Below are 15683 nucleotides of genomic sequence, written 5' to 3' on the forward strand. Positions count from 1 at the left end.
TGGTGTAAGGAAATGGTCCAGTTTCATTCTTCTGCATGTGGCTATCCAATTTTCCCAGCACCATTTGTTGAAGAGACTTTCTTTTTTCCATTGGACATTCTTTCCTGCTTTGTAGAAGATTAGTTGACCATAGAGTTGAGGGTCCATTTCTGGGCTCTCTATTCTGTTGCATTGATCTATGTGGCTGTTTTTGTGCCAGTACTATACTATCTTGATGATTACAGCTTTGTAATAGAGCTTGAAGTCCAGAATTGTGATGCCACCAGCTTTGCTTTTCTTTTTCAACATTCCTCTGGCTATTCAGGGTCTTTTCTGGTTCCATACAAATTTTAGGATTATTTGTTCCATTTCTTTGAAAAAAGCTGATGGTATTTTGATAGGGATTGCATTGAATGTAGGTCTACAGGGTTTTTTTCAACTTAAATCAGATTACAGTTAGAGAATATTGAAGCCAAGTTAGAATTATTAGGGTTAAAGGTAAGGAAATAAGAATAGGGAAAACACTAAGAATTTTTGCTTTCCCAAATGTTAAAAGCAATAAATGGAATTAATAAAGCATCTGCTATTTAAAAGGAGCTTTGTATACACTATATTTTCTTATTACAACTAGCAAGGAAGGTATTATTTTTACTGTACAGATAAGTAAACTGACCTTTAAGAAAGGTAAGTCTCCAAGGTCACACAGAGAGGAAAAGACCTAGGTCCATTTCTGCTCTTCTTCTTTCACTCTGTGTTTTCCATAGGACAGCTAAATTCATGCTAAGATTGATGGTGTCCCTAACCTCTAGGCACAATGAGTTTAGTTTGGGTCATAGACATAACAAGAAAAGGAAGTGGAGTCTGTGTATTTAGATTGTGCCACTAAGAAAGTTGCTTCAAACATTTTGGTGAGAATGAGTGGTTAATTAGCCAAAATTAACTGATGAATGATAGGAGAAATACTGAAGTCAGATGACTAATTTAAGGCCATAAACACAGACATCACTGACTATTTCCAGAGCTGACAATATTTCATATGCAAAGCCACTGATGAATTTCTTTGGCTTGCTACTTGACTTACTTTAAAGTGTTTTGAAGTTTATTGCCAATGATTCTTCCCATACACTAATAGCTAACATTTATTGAATTTTGCCTTGGGTCAGGGACTGGGCCTGCAATAACATGGATTATCTCATTTATTGCTCATAAAAGACTTATAAGTTGGATAATATTATTATCCTTACCTTGTTTATTCTATGAAGGAGGCTCAGAGGCGAAGTGACCTGTCCAGGGCTTAACAGACAAAACTATATTGAGGGCACACTATTGATTTATAGCACCAGTGGGTTAAATCATACACATTTCAAACATCAGGATAAAGGCATCTCATTTGAAAAGAAATGTCTTTTATAAAGCAAATGCATTGAAACCACTATCCTATGAGCAAAATTAGAACACAATGGAGTAAAGTTCAGCAGAAATGTTATGCTTAGAAGGTTGCTTTTGGTGGAATTTTTTTTATACCACTAAGAAAACCTAAAAGTAGTAGAAACCTCTAGCTAGTTAAGTAGAGGCATCTTTATATTAAACCAAATCATGTATATGAAAATAGTATAATTTACAAAACATTGTATATGCACAGATCAGTTACACAACTGATCAGTCTCTGATTGGGCCAATTTTACAGTTCCCCGCAGGGACAGCGGCTGTATCCATGGCAACAGGTACTACAAATGGGAGGCATTGTTATGAAGTCTCCAGGCTTCGAGATTTCATTCAACCAGGTTAACAAAAACAGACTTCCTCACACTTAAACAAATAAATAAGCATAAGCCTTTACATCAATATGAAGAGTGGTTCAACATCTTAAAGTTTGTTTTTTGTTTGCTTGTTTTATATGTAAAAAATGATATATATAAAATATTTTTAGGATTTTCCAGTAAAAGTGTTTTCTTTATACTCAAATTCACCTCATTCTACCTCAAATTTAGTTTGGTTAGTTTCAGATATGCATGGTTGTGTTTGACTTTTGAAATAATAAAGTGGATTCAATTTCTGACGTCAATTATTTTCATTGGTTTCTTGTGTAGATTAAAAGTACACCACAAAAATGTAATTTAAATGCTCCTGCCAATTAGCCCTCATACTCACTTACTGACCCAACAATTTTAATAGTCTTGTTTTGAAAATCACATTTCTCAAATGATAATTTAGTTATTGAAAAGTTATACATTATGATGCCAGTAATACATGTTGGTTTCTCCTTTCTGCTTTTTGGATGCCAGCCATTTATGAGCAGATAAATAGGGACACATAAGGACACAGGGCCTCTGAATATGCTGGGTTCCTCCCCAACACTTTGTGGGAGAAAAACTTACCAGCTTATCAGCCCTATACTTGAGAATTCTATTATGTCAGAAATCCCCTTGCAACACCTCCAAGAATTCTTGTACTGTGCTAACTGCCTGGCTTATCTCTCTCTAGCCATTATTTTTCTTTCTAAAGTTCTGGATAGGGAGGGGGATGGGGGAAGATTGTTGAGACTAAGGAGAAAGCATGTCTTTATAATTACATAATTGTTTCTATGCAAGGACAAAACAGCATTTAAAATTTTTACCTGTAAAGCCACAGCTTGTATAGTTTTTTTATATTATCCTCCTCATTTTATGTATATTTTAGTTTCCTATGATAGGAAATTTCTTAATATCACTTTGACTATGACTTTTTTAAATGAGAATTTCAGAGGAAGGAATGCAGAAATGAGGAAGGGAGACAGGGAGAGAAGGAGAGTAGAAACTCTGGAGCAATAAGAAAACTCTACTGCACACATCCTATGTTCAAGCCTCCCAAACCAGGGAAAGAGGGAAGATTCTACAAATTAGCAGAGGCAAGGAGGCTGAGAAAAGACAGTAACCACAGGCCAGTTTCCCTGGTTATCTTGTGGCCATCTTAGACCTAAGGCCACCAGAGAGTATGGGAATCTAGGTGACAGCAAATGGTTTCAGCAGTGAATCAAAAAGGCCAGCACTGAAGAGAAAATTCTCAACCTGACAAAGGCTTCCTTTGCTAACAATTTGCATTTTTTCTATCATTTTGCAATAATTCCTTTTCCATTTGGCAAGGGCCGTGGTTATCCTGTTTTTAAATATGGGTTGATGGGTTGGAAATGATGAATCAGAGAATAGCTGTATTAGTTAACGAACTGCAGGTTAAAAATCTTGAGCAAAATTGGGGATTGAAATAAAGCTCAGGGGGGAAATGATCAAAACATGAAGATGTAGGGTGCAGAGGGGATGAGAGGAGACACCCTCAGGGAGATGGATCTGCACCTGAAGCTCCACCCTGGGTGAGAGTTTGACAGGTGGGATTGAGAGGCCAGGTCCCAGTTCACAGTTTGCTTGTCAAATTCTACCCACTCCACAAGCACCCTAGGACCAGAGCAGTGCAGCCCCCAAATGGCCCATTCCACGAATTTTAAGTGCTAAGTGCTTTCAACGTTCTAAGGGGGCCTTACCAGACTCTTCAACATCTTAATCTGTACAACAACCTTGCAAGTTACACACTACTGTGCACATTTAATGAGAGAAGAAACTGGGGCCCCAGAAAAGTCCAATATGAGCCATGATTGATATGAGTCCAGGCTGACACTTTATGCGCCCTGTATAGCCTCTGAACGATGCTGTTGGTGCATCTAAAGTAGGAGGCAAGGACTCTTTGATGAATTCTTATCTTAAAAAGGAATTCATTTTCAATGAAAAAGACATTCTATGAACATAATTATTCACCTTATGTCAATTCTATAAAACACATATATACTACAAAAAAATACAAGCTATTCACCCCTACACATACTACTTTCTTCATTATAGCTGTTGATATAGCTATACATAAGCAAACATAATTAAATTAAAAGTTGAAAATTCATGCCAGATACAAGTTAATACTAATGTCAAGTAGAAGATACACTATTGGCATAAATATAATCATATATGCTATCTTGAGATAATAATTTTTTACATTGAACGAGGTTTGTGTGTGTGTGCATAATAAGTAAAATTGCAGCAGATACTGGGGCATGAGAAGATCTCATTGATAACTAAGAAAAAGCTTAAAACTAGGTAACGGCATCTATAGTGTTCAAAATATGATAAAGTGATCATCACATTTTATACTTTATTTTTTTTAAAGATTTTATTTATTTATTTGACAGAGAGAGACACAGCAAGAGACGGAACACAAGCAGGGGGAGTGGGAGAGGGAGAAGCAGGCTTCCCGCGGAGCAGGGAGCCCGATGTGGGGCTCAGTCCCAGGACCCCGGGATCATGACCTGAGCCGAAGGCAGACGCTTAATGACTGAGCCACCCAGGTGCCCCACATTTTATACTTTAAACATCTTATAATATCAATTATACTTCAATAAAGCTGAAAACTATAGTAAAACAGTGATATAAACTTGAAGAAAATAGGTGTTAGCAAAATAAAAAACAGTCAAGAAATGCCAAAGACAAACTTTGTACTAGGCTGTTATTTGCCTGTTTATTTTAGCAATAGAGAGCTCATGAGAGTTAAGAATGAAATAGTTTATTTTGTATTTTTTTGCCTGTCTCCCCCCACCTTTACCTCTAGTACAGTAACTGACAGAAAAGACACACAATACATCTTAATGAGTAAGGAACTGATTGCTGTGAACTAAATGATTCAGATTTATCAACCTAAAGTTGAGTATAGGTTCTGTCAGACTTCCTCTAACTCCAAATACATGCCCAGAGACAAAAGATGGCTGTCAGAAGAGAAATATCATTAGTCAGTGCTTTATCAATATAGTCAATAATGCCCAGGACATATTTGACGTTTTAGAACATCTGAAATATCAGGGCGCCTGGGTGGCTCAGTTGGTTAAGCGACTGCCTTCGGCTCAGGTCATGATCCTGGAGTCCCGGGATCGAGTCCCACATCGGGCTCCCTGCTCAGCAGGGAGTCTGCTTCTCCCTCTGACCCTCCTCCCTCTCCTGCTCTCTGTCTCTCATTCTCTCTCTCTCAAATAAATAAATAAAATCTTAAAAAAAAGAACATCTGAAATATCAGAGAATGGAGGAGAATACTTATATGTAAATACATATGTTTGCAGAAGGCAAGGAAGTTTTCATACCATTAAGTATTTAAACTAGTTGAAACAGTAAGATTAATGTTAGGAGGAAGACTTCAGTCAAGGTTAATATGGAGAAAAATGGTTAATAGAATTTTTACCTTTTTTGAACCAAACATGAAAAAAAGCAGAATTATCATTTTTTCCACAGAGTAATTTTTTTTAAAGCTAAAAAGTAGTTTCAGACTCTATCAGTATTGTCATCATGTTCACTTGCCAAACTCCAAGCTGTTAACTGGGCAAATTCTTAACGGCCTCCGGGGCCTCTCCCAAACATAGATGTTAATCCTTCATCTTCAGATGGCATTAGCTTTCAGCTAAGTCTTTATTTCTGATGGAATGGTTCTCTCACTGTTGTGGTGAAAAGAGAAACATGCACACACTGAGAAAAGCTGCTGAGGGCATTGCATGGCTTGCGGCTCTCTGGTGTTTTCTTAATCTACTAGTGTCTGATGCTTTCCTTTTTTTTTTTTTTTTAGATTTTATTTATTTATTTGAGAAAGAGAGAGAGTATGAACAGGGGGGAGGGGCAGAAGCAGAGGAAGAAGCAGGCTCCTGGCTAAGCCGGGAGCCAAATGCAGGGCTGGATCCCAGGACCCTGAGATCATGACCTGAGCCAAAGGCTTAACCAACTGAGCCCCCAGGTGCCCCTGATGCTTTCCTTTCAATGGAAAAAGAATGTCAGTGAAAAACAAAACCCACAAGTTGTCTAACTTTCTATTTACAACGTTTGAGATTTCCAAGTAAACAGCGTCTGGGAAGCAAGCAACATTGTGCTCCTTATCTGCAGATTTGTGGGACCCTGGTGGTATAAAGGGCTCAAGCATTCCTTGACCTATGGCCCCACAGAGCAGTCAATCTATCCAATATAACACTTCTTTGCAACCCTAGGGAGAGTATTGGGCTTTTCTAGTGAAAGTAACAATTTCTTTCACTGAGTGAGGGTGGGCTGAGGCACTTAGAGAAAAGCTTCACTATAGTTTTCACAAAGAAGGAGCAGCAGAACATGAAGAGGGAACTCCCGGTTCTAGTCACTAATCCCATCACAGGTGGCAGCCTGCTTTCATGAGAGTGTGGCAGTTTGGAGATGGCTGTTGGCAGGAAGAAAGGGATAAATAAAGTTATTTTCATCCCTATTGTTCAGAAAATTTTTCTCAGCCTAATGAAAACAATAAGAGCAATGCCAACTCCTGCCAGATGTAGCCGGCATCTTGGAACAATGAGATAAAGCAGTGCACTCATTAATACCTAGGTCTGTCATTGTCCTAAAGCCAGCTCCTCAGCTACACATTGCTGAGTCGGGAGGGTGGAGGCATCTGAGAGATAGGCATTAGATATTAAACTGGAGGAGGCAGTCAGGCAATCTAATACGTTATTGTTACTAGTCTGGCCCACAGACAAGCGGCAGCGGCACAGTGCCTGAGTGCATGTTAGACATGCAGAATGGCGGTCCCCCCACCCCGCACAGGCCTTATGGAATCATTATTTGCATTTTAACGCACATAATTCCCTCCCATATGACTTTATGCACACGACAGTACGAGATGCACTAACTCATGGTATTCAAAGGACTGGGCAAGCTCAGGCATGGCTTAAGAGTGTTACCTTGTAGACATGTGAGATCCAGTAGGCAAAATGAAGCAAGGGAAGAGGCATAAAGGGCATTCAGATGGCCATTTGATTCCACAGCCACATTGCCCAGTAACAGTAGGAAGCCCACACCCTGAAGACTGGTGGGGTCGGAGTTGGGGTGGGGTTGAGTGGAAAGGGGGGGCTAAGAAGGGCACAATTCAGCCCTATTCTCTCAGTAGGTGGTCAAGTTCTTGGCAGAAGGATGGGGTTCTCACGAAGGCTGGACTTCAAGTTAAGGTTCTATTACTAAGCAGGGAATTAGGATGCTAGTTAGAAGAAATGCAGCTTTACTGCAAACCTGTTGATTTGAATACTTGAGCTTAAGAGGATTTTGAATTTGAGAATCTTGAAACTCAGAGTCTATTCAAACACCTCAAAAAGCACCTTTGTTGTCACACCTGACCTATTCGCAGCAACTCTTAACTTCTGCTACTGATCAAAAGGTGTCACTGAATCACCTGATTCACTTTTTGCTCTAATTAGAGCTGCCTCTCCAACCTGAAGGCAGGCGCCATCAATAGGACTCACAAAATTTGTGGAGGAAAAGGGAAAGAGAAGCAAGGAGGGCACGAGATCATAAATGTTTTCCACTACCCCTTAATCCTTCCAGATGGACTCCATTTCTCTTGGAATGTATTTGTATCTGTTACCACTAGTCCTGTGTCATGAGATCTTCTTTGTCATGTTCTTATTTTCTGACAAGGAACATTCTGAAGGAACATTAAAATTTAATTCTATGATAACATTCCAGGAGAAAGGGAGAGTGAACTCAAGAGAAAAGAGAGGGAGAAAATCCAAGTCAATTTAAGTTTTTACTACTTAGTTTTTCTGTTTATTGTCAGAAATCTATATACACAATCAATATGTTTGGTTAAAACACACACACACACACAAACCAAAAACCAAGGACATTTCAAGCCCTAAAATTTGGCCATGGAACCTAAATACAAATGAAGATGCATGTCTGTATTTGTTTATACCTCTGGGACAGCTATGTTTTGTTTTGTTTTGTTTTGTTTTAATACTATAAGACAGGGCACTTCCTCATTCTTCGTGTATTTATTGGTTTGTTTTATAATCCTTCTAAAATGATTCCACTGAGACAATTCCAATTCCATGGGAACATGACCAAACAAAATTATTCTGCTTTCTAGTTCAGAGATGGGGTTCTGAATTCAATTTGCTCTAAAGGTTATTTCATTTCAAAAGTCACCAGAATAAAATAAAATAAATAAATAAATAAATAAATAAATTATACATTTCCCATTGTTATTTTAAATATTGGAACTGACTCTTTGAAAAACATATTTTCTTTTGGGATTACATTCTAGTAAATGGTAGTAGGTTTCGAAAACCTCAGAAATTAGAATCCATAGTGTGCTGGCTCATATAAAAGAAAAAGCTTTAAAGACAGAATGAAAAGGAATGAGGACATTTGAATATTGGGTGATAGAGTTACTGGATATGGTTTGCAGAAATCTGCACAACCTCTTTCTAACACTTAGTAGATACCTACTGAACACAAACACACACACACACACACACACACACACTAGCTTTTCATTTGCCCTGACAAACCTCTACTCTTTACCATAAATAATCTTTAGATTCATGTAATGGCCCGGGTCCTTGCTTAAATATGTATTGGGGGATGTCACAAAAAAGGCGAAGGATGGGAATGTATTGTAGCCCAAGATACCTTTTGTGATTATATGAGCCAATAATTTTGGAGGATGACTTCGCTATCTAGAAATGTTACTCTATTCCCACTTGTTCACCTGTCTCAGTGGCCATATTAGTATGTTTTAGATATTAGTGTTTTAGAATTTGCCAATTATGTTTTTCAAATTAAAAAAAAATCAGTTAATAAAACTTAATGGTACTATCAATGTGGACAAGAACAAAATGTCTTAACTATTCATTTGAAAGGGAATATTAAACCCAACTCCTCTAGTAGTGTGGAACATGAATTTGAAAAAAGTATCACTAGAATAATGAAGACAATTCAGTATATTATGTGTATTAACTCCAGAATCAGACTAGTGAGGTTTGGTTCTATTTCTGTTTCTCCCATTTTGTGTGTGTCCTTTGGTAGTTTCTTAAGTTTCTGTCAACATTAATTCCCTCATCTACAAAATAGAGATAATAATGGTACCCACCTCACAGGTATACAGTAAAGATTAAACAAAATAACATATGTAAAGTATCTAACAAAGCAAATATACTAGAAATGTTTACTATCATCAAATAAAGTACACTATATTTAAGACTTAATATTTAGATCACATGTGTTCTATGTGGCTTTTATATTTATAAAAGGTAAACATTTATTTGCTAGGTAGGGATTGGTAAAATACAGGTATTTTTAATTTGTCAAAGCTTAATAAGGAAGAAGGATGAAGAAAATTTTATTAACAATCATTGAAAATTATCTTCCAGCATTTTTGCAATTGAAATGTTTCCTTGTTTAAATTATCAGTAAAACAGTGATTTTTTTTTTCTCCAACAAATGAAACTTTCATGATGTAAAAAAGCCTACCATACATGTTATCATCATGCACAGTTTAATCTATAATTTATTGTGGACTCACTTTCCAAGAGATTTATACATGATTCCTTTCCTTTTATTTCAAATAGTATCAGTTTCACCATATGTGATATGTCAAAACTGTTTCTCAAAAGAGGCAACTCAATCGACACCAAAATGTTGCTTGACTTTCAAAAACTGAACACTGCTCATTTCCCAATTCTTTAAGAAAGACATTGTTTTCTAGCGAACTCGTGTACACTATCCATATGACTTAAATATGTCCTTTAGAAAATTTATCCTCCACTCATAGTCCTGGAAAGATCATAGATATATATGACATTTTAAAATAAATTTTGGGATTGAAATAAGATGACAGCCATTTAAAACTTCATTTGAGGCTTCATCACTTATTTATGGGTGATTAAGTGAGACCCAGTAGTTTCCAACCTGGCTGAGTTGCAGTGGAGTATAATCCACTTAAACAGAGCTTTTACCAAAGATCGGAAACAGTTTTGCATATTAATGAGAATACGAGTGGCTTATTTGAAGACAATGTCAGGACCGTCTCCAGAATGGATAATTAATGATTCTTTAAGACCAGAGTGTATGTCACTTGAACAATAATGTTAAGAATCATTTGTGTGTCTTGCTGCCTCATTATACTGGTTGGAAGAGACACTTTTAGGGACTCCTGGGTGGCTCAGTCAGTTAAGCGTCTACCTTCGGCTCAGGTCATGATCCCAGGGTCCTGGGATCGAGTCCTGCATAGGGCTGCCCACTCAGCAGGGAGCCTGCTTCTCCCTCTGCCTGCCACTCCCCTCCCTACTTGTGCTCTCTCCTCTCTCTCTCCCTCTCTCTGACAAATAAATAAATAAAATCTTAAAAAAAAGAGAGAGAGAGAGAGACCCCTCTAATAAAATGTTCAGTTTAAGGTGAGAAGAATGAGGTTAATCTTAGTAGAGTTTACCAATTCCTATTCACTGAATTGAGAAGCAAGTGGTAAAGAAAGCTAATATATAGGGTGCTTGGGTGGCTCAGTCATTAAGCATCTGCCTTCAGCTCAGGTCATGATCTCAGGGTCCTGGGATCGAGCCCCGCATCAGGCTCCCTGCTTAGCAGGGAGCCTGCTTCTCCCTCTCCCACTCCCCCTGCTTATGTTCCCTCTCTCGCTATCTCTCTCTCTCTGTCAAATGAATAAATAAAATCTTAAAAAAAAAAGCTAGTATATAAAGGAAATAAAGGGTTAAAGAGATGTCAATTAACATCCTTTTTGTCCCATGATGTTCTTCCTATTATTACATTTAAAAAATCCTGTTAAAAAGAAGTAATGGTTCGCTGAAGTTTTCCTATTTCTGTTGACTAAGTAAACTTACTGAATGAGTTCAGTTGACTAGTCTCAAAACTAAGCCTTTACCAAATTAGTCATCACATCCAGTTTGTTTCCCTCCTAATGTCTCTCAAATCCATATGTTATGTCTACTAGTACTACCACTTTCTTAGATTTATTACCACCCACCCACCCTTTTGTGTAGCTCTACACTAATTTATCTTATAGAGTTGACATCACTTTCATTCATCATTCATCATTCTGTTTTCAACAATTTTCACCCGTGCTCTAGTATCTACGGGTATAAGTTCAATAGCCCCTATAAATTGATGTCTACAATTTATACTCCAATCCCTGGCACCCTATCATATGCCAAACCATTCCTCTAGTTGCTCTTGAACAAATATTATGTATCCTCACTCTCCTGTTTCTACTAATTTGATTGTCCTCAAAGATCTACCAGTTTGTTTGTTTGTTTATTATTTGGATATAGTCAACACACAATGTTACATTAGTTTCAAGTGTACAATGTAGTAATTCAACAAGTTTATACCTTATGCTATGTTCATCACAAGTGTAGCTGCCATCTGTCCCCATACATCGCTATTACAATATCATTACTATATTCCTTATGCTGTGCCTTTTATTCCCACAACTTATTCATTCCATAACTGGAAGCCTATACCTTCCACTCCCCTTCATCCATTTTGCCCAACCTCTCACCCCCTCTCCTCTGGCAACCAGGGGTTTGTTCTCTGTAGTTATAGGTCTGATTCTGCTTTTTGTTTGTTTATTCATTTGTGGGGGTTTTTTTTGTTTCTTGTTTTTTTGTTTTGTTTTGTTTTAGATTCCACTTATGAGTGAAATCATATGGCATCTGTCAAAACCAATACCATATGATTTCACTCAAAAGATCTACCAGTTTCTTATCTGGCCCTTAAGGGTCAAGTTACATTTCATGTCTTCAGTGAGGTATTACCTGGCCACAGTTACCCAATGTATCTGGCCCTACTGTCACAGAACATCTGGGATGTTATACTTTTATAGCTTACATATCTCAGTTCTCAAAGTAGATTAAGAATTTCTTGAGGACGGGTATTTCTTTTGACTTTCTATTGAATAATAAAGCAAACATCAATGGGACTAATGGATAACTGTATGGTGTTATTATCATTTTTCTTTATTTATTAGCTCACTTGGCTGTAAGTCCCTTAATAATTCCCACAGCAGCAGGAGTATTGTTCAAAAAAATAGACTCCAAAAAATGTTCAAAAAAAGGAAAAGTAATGAGTCTTTCATCACAGGAGGTACTTCAAAACTGAACCTAAATGCACATTTGTCAGAAATCCTGCACTGGTGTTTAGACTAGATCTCAAAGTTTCTTTTTAGATAAAGAATTTTATCCTGAAGAATTAGAAAAAAGGAGAGTCTTTCTTTTAAAAACAGTTTTATTTTTTAAGATTTTATTTATTTACTTTGATAGAGAGAGAGTGAGAGAGGGAACACAAGCAGGAGTGGGAGAGGGAGAAGCAGGCTTCTTGCTGAGCAGGGAGTCTGATGTGGGCCTTGATGTGGGGCTTGATGTGGGGCTTGATGTGGGGCTCGATCCCAGGACTCTGGAATCACGACCTGAGCCAAAGGCAGACGCTTAACGACTGAGCCACCCAGGTCTCCCCAAAAGAAGGGTCTTTTTTTTTTTCTCAAAAAGGTCGAACAGTAGAAATTTAAAGCAGAGGCCAAAGAAAACACACTTAGCATATCTTAATGTTAAGTTCAATGTAAATATGACTAGGCTTTTCTTATGCCTTCATTTTTGCTGGTGTTCTTTCTCATGTCTTAGATCCAAAAGAAGTACTCTGCAGAACAATACAAAGGTAAACCCCTCTTGGTGTGGAAGTGGGATTAAAAGAGATCATTGAAAAATTCATAGATAAGTAAAGTGAAGTAGGCCAACATTCCCTTTAATTCTTAGATTCCAGGCATCTTTAGACCTATCAACAACTATGAAAACCTAAATGCTGATAAAGGCATGGAAATCAACATATAATGTCAAAAGAGCTCTCTAAGCTCTATAGCTATACTCTAAGCTCTGTACTGTAGGGACTTTGTCCATCTTGCTCAGCACTTTATACTCAATATCTAAGACAATTTCTGACCCATAGTAGACATTCTTGGGCATTTGAATGAATACATTTTATGTTCTTTGGCTATAATTATTTTTATATGATACTTTATTAAAATTTATCAAGGGGCACCTGGGTGGCTCAGTCGGTTAAGCATCTGACTCTTGGTTTTGGTTCAGGTCATGATCTCAGGGTCCTGGGATAGAGCCCTGCATTGGGCTCCATGCTCAGCAGGGAGTTTGCCTGAGGATTTTCTCTCTCTCTCTTTCTGACCCCCCCCCACTCTCTCAGTGATATGTGTGATTTTAGTGACATATATAGTATTCTCTTAAATTTTAAAAATTTTTATAGTTGAAAACTGACCATGGGAAAACTTCCATTTTTTTTTCTTTTCCTCTCTGTCAGTCATACCAATTGTTTACCAGTCTCAGCTAGATGATACTGGACCTTGAGTATCCTCTGTATGTAACTGTCCTATGTTTTCCCCCCTTTGGCTTATATGATTAATAATAATTTTTCCACAAATTCTCCCTTCTTCCTAAAATATAGCTATTCTTGCTTAGCAATCATTTTAGAAAATGGGTGAAAAAAGAAACGAAGTCCTTTGTTCAAATCATTAAATTCTTAACACCACCTTGGGTCAACAGGAGGATGGCCTATGCTAAAGAACTATATAATTGAAAGAAGGGGAACAAAGGCATTCAGAGAAACGGCTCCATAATGAATCTTCTGGCAGGTTTCAGAGAAAGAAGCAGCTGGGTACTCATGGCAATAAAACATAGTGGAACCTACTGGTAAAATATGGTGATGAAGTGTTTTCAATATGTTCAAAAATATGGTCATTCAGCAAACATATGTTTCAAAATGCTTGAAGATATTTAACAGGATGATACAATGATCTGAAAGACTACAATTATGAGTCACCGATAATAGCTATATTTTAATTGTTATTTTTCATTTAGAATTTAAGAAATGCAACATGAGGAACATCATTTCTTATAAATCTTGCTGAAATGTTGGGGGGGTGGAATGACTTTAGCATTTTTTTAAGTAAAAGGTAAAAATTTTAGAAGCTTGATACCATTTTACTTAAGGCAATAGTCTGAATATTTTAACAGTATTATGGAAAATGACCAAAACAAGGTAGGTTTACAAATGTAAATGCTAGAGGTAATGATTGTGATACAATATACTATGGAAATCGCATGGTGTAGTAACTAAGCAACAGATTAGCAACTGAGGTTTAGCATCTAATTCTTATTTTTTTTTTTCTGGGTGCTAGCTTTGTTTCTCATCAGCAAGCTATATAATATCATGTTAATTTATACAGGTAAAGGGCAAAAATAGTGCAAATAAGCCAAAATAGCAAATAAGTTCCTGTCATATTTAATTTTGAAATTGCTTAAATTTTACATTAGAATATGTTTGAATACAGTTGCTATGTTAGAATATCCCAACACCTCACAGATACATGATGAAATTATGTATACAACATTTTGAAAAACTATGTTTTTTCTTCCTACCACCCTGTCTAACCCATCCTTGCAACAGCACCACCTATCTAAGTGTCAACCCACATGGAGGAAGCTGCATTTTTCTGTGTTGTCTAGGTCTTCAGTTTTCAAACACTCTCAAGTTGAAAGAAAATACAATTTCAATCTGAGAAAAAGATTTCAAACTTTCCACCTTTTCTGTCCTAATCAGAATGAAATGGCGATAAAGGAATTGAAATCGGGATCTCAAAGAGATACCTGCACTCCCGTGTTCATTGCAGCATTATTCACAATAGTGAAGATATGAAAACAATTTAAATGTCCATAGACAGATGAATGGATTTTTTTTTTAAAGATTTTATTTATTTATTTGAGAGAGAGAGAGACAGCAAGAGAGGGAACACAAGCAGGGGGAGTGGGAGAGGGAGAAGCAGGCTTCCTGCTGAGCAGGGAGCCTGACACGGGGTTCGATCCCAGGACCTTGGGACCATGACCTGAGCCGAAGACAAACACCTAATGACTGAGTCACCCAGGCGCCTGGAATGGATCTTTTTTTAAAAGCGGTATATACATACAATATTATTCAGCCTTACAAAAATGAAGAAAATACTGCCTTGTGACAATATGAATGGACCTGGAAGACATTATTCTAAATGAAATAAGCCAAACACAGAAAGAGAAATACTGCATGATCTCACTTGTATGTGGAATATGAAATCATTAAACTCATAGAAGCAGAGAGTAGAATTGGATTGCCAGGGGTTGGGGAAGCAGGTAATGGGGAGATTATACTCAAAGGGTACAAAGTTTCAGTTATGCAAAACAAGTAACATGTGGAGATGTGTTATACAGTATAGTGCCTATAGCTAACAATACTGTGTTGTATACTTAAAATTTTCTAAAAGGGTAGATCTCATGTTGTGCTCTTACCATATAAATAATAAGAATAAAAATAATAAGGGTTGAGAAGAAACCTCAGGAGGTAATGGATATGTTTATGACCTTGAGGGTGGTGACAGTTTCTTATCTTTCTTTTTTTATTTTATTCTGTTATGTTAGTCACCATACAATACATCATTAGTTTTTGATGTGGTGATCCACGATCCATTGTTTTCGTATAACACCCAGTGTTCCATGCAGTAAGTGCCCTCCTTAATACCCACCACTGGGCCAATCCATCCCCCCGCCCCCTCCTCCCCTCCAAAACCCTCAGTCTGTTTCTCGGAGTCCATAGTCTCTCATGGTTCATCTCCCCCTCTGATATCCCCCCCTTCATTTTTCCCTTCTTTCTCCTAATGTCCTCCATGTTATTCCTTATGTTCCACAAATAAGTGAAACCATATGATAATTGACTTTCTCTGCTTGACTTATTTCACTTAGCATAATGTCCTCCAGTCCCATCCGTGTTGATGTAAAAGTTGGGTATTCATCCTTTCTGATGGCTGAGTAGTAT

The sequence above is a fragment of the Leptonychotes weddellii genome, chromosome 13, assembly GCF_054177405.1.
Source record: "Leptonychotes weddellii isolate Sample4059 chromosome 13, ASM5417740v2, whole genome shotgun sequence".
Lineage (NCBI taxonomy): Eukaryota > Metazoa > Chordata > Mammalia > Carnivora > Phocidae > Leptonychotes > Leptonychotes weddellii.